Source organism: Protopterus annectens, chromosome 10.part0, assembly GCF_019279795.1.
Source record: "Protopterus annectens isolate FY-2018-M chromosome 10.part0, PAN1.0, whole genome shotgun sequence".
NCBI lineage: Eukaryota > Metazoa > Chordata > Ceratodontiformes > Protopteridae > Protopterus > Protopterus annectens.
The window spans coordinates 1,651,837,112-1,651,841,932 of record NC_056744.1 but is presented as its reverse complement, the minus strand read 5'-3'; positions in this window follow the sequence as shown (position 1 = coordinate 1,651,841,932).

The following is a 4,821-nucleotide window of genomic DNA, read 5'->3' as shown; positions in this document are numbered from 1 at the left end:
CCCTACAATATTCCTAGCATTACATTATTTGAAAATAAAGTGATTACTGAACTTTATAGACTTAATAAGACTACTAGGAAGAAAAGCAAAATATTTTCTAATCTGACTGAGGAGGAAGCATTGATTTTGAGAGATTTATGTTTGGATCATAGTCACAGAATAATGAAGCCAGATAAAGGTGGAGGCATTGTCATTTTTGACACACTGATGTACAGTGCTAAGATTAACAATATTCTCCACACGTCAGGTAATTATGCAGAGGCTTCTGTGAATGAACTAAACAATATGTACCGTAGGATAGACATGTTTTTAGAAGAATACATGTTGGAAAATAGAATCACAGAGGAACAATATAAATTTATGACAGTTGAATGTCCTGTGTTGGCTACAATAGTAGGCATACCAAAGGTGCACAAGGATCATCTGAACCCCCCATTAAGACCAATGATATCGGGTAGTAAATCTAAAACTTTTCAAATAGGAGTTGTTATTGACAAAATGTTAAAATCTATATATGGAAATATAGATATTGAAACTAACAACTTATTATTTTGTTCTATTGATGTAATTGATTTGTTCAGCAGCATTCCCACAGCTGATGGTATCGAGGCATTTAGTAGAAGCCTGAGAAAACATACTGAATTTAGTTGGGATAAAATATCAATATTGGTAGAACTTATGAGTATAGTCCTTGAATATAACTACATCTATTTTGAAGGAGAAATTTTTCGGCAAACAAAAGGCGTTGCGATGGGTGCTGCTTGTGCACCCATCTATGCCAATTTAGTTATGCTGGACTGGGAGGAGAAATTCATTTTCAATAGTGCACACTTTGATAACATACTTTACTATTCACGTTACCTAGATGATATATACATTTTATGGAAGGGCAACAGTGATACCTTTGAGTCCTTCATGGATTACATTAACAACAGTTGTCATTTCTTAAGGTTTACGTACACAAGCAGCACTCATGGGGTTCCATATTTAGATACCTTCATTTCAATTGATGATGAAGGATTTAAATCCTCTGTATATAGAAAATCCACCTTTTCCAACTCCTATTTGGATTATAACAGTTACCATCCATACAAGCTTAAAAAAAACATCTTTAAGGGTCAGTGTATCAGGGCCATACGTATGACTTCTAGGTTACAGGATACTATAGATGAATTGAAATTCGTCACCAGTTTGTTTTTGGAACAAGGATATGATCTTGAATTGTTGACGGATGTATGTTCCTATGTTTTTGGTTTAAGGGGGACCAATTTTTCACCATTGTTGGGCTCTAATAAACAAATATGTATTGAGACATCAGTCCCTAACACAGTGAAGGCATCTCCCTCCAGGTGTTACAATAAGGCACTAATAGTAGAACATAACCCGGTTAGTCATTTGGTGAAGAACATTGTACGGAAAAATTGGCATATGTTATGTCTCACACAGGATGTGGGTAATATTGTGGGATCTGAACCCCTATTTGTTAACAAAATGGGTAAAAACCTTAAATGTTTTTTTGACAATGCAAGTAGAGACAAGCGTCGAGTGAATTCTCATACCACCAGATGCGGCACCTGTAACCAGTGCTGCAATATTTTGGATTCATACAGTGTGAGACTTAATAATATATGCAAGACAATAATAAACTTTGCGAAAGGTAACTGTAGATCAACTATGCTGGTCTACATTGCTATCTGTTCGGTCTGCCAGTATTTTTATATCGGCAAAACCGAGAGGCAACTCAGACAGCGGATTTATTCTCATCTATACTCCATTAGGAAGTTAGATACGAAGAATGCGTTATTTAGGCATATTAAAAATGCTGGTCCAGAGCACTCTTTCAAATTTAGTATATTGGAAACAATTACTAGAAATCCAAGAGGTGGAAATTTTAAAAACTACTTGGCTTATAGAGAACTATGGTGGCAGGTTTGCACAGATGCCACCACTGAGCCTGGACTAAATGATAATTTGACTATAAAACCGTTACTTATGATGGAATGAGTTATTATTTTTTTCTTATTTATTGCCTATTTCACTGTTATTCGTTGTATGTGTATTTTTATTTTTATTTTTATATTTAGATGCTTTTTATGCATTTTGTCTGTTGTAAGAGCATCGTGGTTTTAGGCAGTGGTAAATGCTTGTATTGATTAATTGCTTAGCATTGAACAATGACATCATTTGATTGACTATTTAATCAATTCAAGATGTATGTGAAATTGTTCTGATGAAACAACAGTTTTGGTTGGAGTAATAAAGCTTTGGCTTTTTTATCATACTTGGCTCCTGTTTTCAGCTGGTTTCTGTGAGCTGGCAGTTTGCAGACAGGTCTTTGGGCTAAATATTGTATGGAAAACATTGTTAATAAACATTACTGAACATCAGTAACAGTGAAACAAAAAATCATCTAAAAGCCATAATTGGCCAAAAACCAGGAAGTAATGCGATTCATAAGGTAAGTGAAGGAAACCTTTTAAATTTGCCCTATTCCCCACTGTAGTGTGATCTCAGAGTTAATATATAGTTAAGGGGGTGGGGGGTGAAGCCCCCCCACCTTGGTTGGTCACATTCACGATGTTGATCAACTATGACCATTCGATTAATTTATTTTCGCTGCTATTGATGTTTGGTGATGTTTTTTTATAAGACATTTAACTGTTTGAGGGTTTATGTTTTCGTTAGCAGAACCCAGACTCAAGCATTCCTTTACCCATGAATGTGGGATGCTGTCAAATGCTTTTTAAGTTATCTATCCAAGCTAGATTCCTGCCCTTTTCACTATTCTCCATTATGGCTTTATTTGTACATCTCTGTTAGGCAAGTTATTAGTGTATAGTTTTTATAAAGGCTTACTGGTTCACTCTTAGAGTATTATCATGTTTCCTGTTGTTAACCAGGTTGGTGTCTGTTTGGGATGTGCATACAAGTACTTCTTATTCAGGGCTAAGTCTTTGTGTAAAGATGTTAACACTTTTAGCCAGAAGTTAGGTACTGCGTCTGGGCCTGGGGTTTTCCAATTCAGAGTTTTTCTTAATGTTGTTTCAATTTCACTGGCCTTTACTTCATCCCATTTCATACTCTGTACATTTGAACTCCTTACTGTTTCTTTTAATTTTTCATCCCTGTTTTTAATTGCTCACAAAATTTGATGACAGACAAAAGTGCTCTTCTCAGCACCCGCAATGTGCTCAGTAATGACTTCTTCTGCAATTCATATGGAGAGAATTATACTGGTAACATATCCAAATATGATTGTAGATTATTTTTTATAAGACCTGTTGCTCCTACTACTATTGGAATTGTCTGGGTATCTTTCTTCCATATTGCTTTAGTTTCTGCTGGCAAATCCTGGTATTTTGTGACTTTGTCTCTCTCTGTACACAGGATACTGTAGTCACTGGGTGCCGTGATTTCAATGATCAATGCTACTTTTGTCTTCTTTTCCTGGACCACTGGCTTTCTAGCATCTATATTTTGAACTGTTGGCAATGGATAATCCCTCATGATGTAGACTACTTCATTTTCTATGATGTCTTCTGGCTAATGTTTCCAATGTTTTTCAGTCACTTCAGTACCATAATGTTTGCACAACTCTCGGTGCAACAGTTTCTCCACATTATTTTGCCTTTCAGTATACAGTCCTTCTGCCATTAGTAGGTTGCAACCAGCAATGAGGTGTTCAAGTGTTTGCAATTCTGTTTTACAAAACCTACATTTGTCTGTTTCTCCCACATGTTCAATGGACTTTGTAAACCAATGTGTACATAGCCAAATATCTTGTGCCACCAATATTAATGTTTCATCTCTTGGTTTGAATTCGCCTCTCCTTAAGCACTCCTGCAATCGTTCTTGATCAACATGAGGTTCTTCCAGAGGTTTTCTATACTTGCAACTTTATTTATGCTTTTTCCACAATTCTTGCCATCTCATCTGGTCCTTCACCTTATTTTTTGTTTTTTGGCACATTCTGTTGCCGTCTGATTTTTATCTATTTGTGGTTTGATTTCCATTCCTGCTTGACACCGATATGCTTCTGCTAGCCTAAGCAAGGAAGTCATTTCAGATTTATTCTCCACGTTTCAAAACCTTCTCTACATTTGGGTCTTGTGAGGTCAGCAGATATGTGTGCAGTCCCATGGATTGCATATCTATACATGTAATCAGTTTCAAGGAGGCCCATTCCTCTATCAGATCACGGAATATATAATCTTGGTATGCATCGATTTTTATAAATCATTTGATGAGCATGAAGCATCCTTCTTGTTTTCCTATCTAATCTATCCCACACATTTTGGGGCCAGTCAATCACTCCAAAACTGTAAGTTAGGACAGGAAGAGCAAACTGGTTTATAGCTTGGATTTTACTCATAGATGTCAACGCTGTTTTCAGGATTAATTTCTTTCTCTCCAGTATGAATGGTTTGATGCACATGAAGGTGAGAAAGATGTGAGAAACATTTACTGCATTCAAGACATTTATATGGGCACTCTCTTTTTAATTTCTCCAAATCTTTTGGGTTTCTAATACCATGACAGGAACAGACCCCATTCCTATGTCAAAGTTCAATTAAAGTTCATGAAATTAGTATTGGTTCAGTCTTTGATGTCAGCCAAAATGCTCTTTGCAGCACCTGCAATGTGCCCAGTAATGACGCCTTCTGCAATTCATATGGAGTTACATAGATTGGTAACATATCTAAATACAACTGTAGATTCTTTTTTATAAGATCCATTGCTCCTACTACTATTGGAACTGTCTGGGTATCTTTCTTCCACATTGCTCTTGTTTCTGCTTACAGATCTTAATATTTTATGACT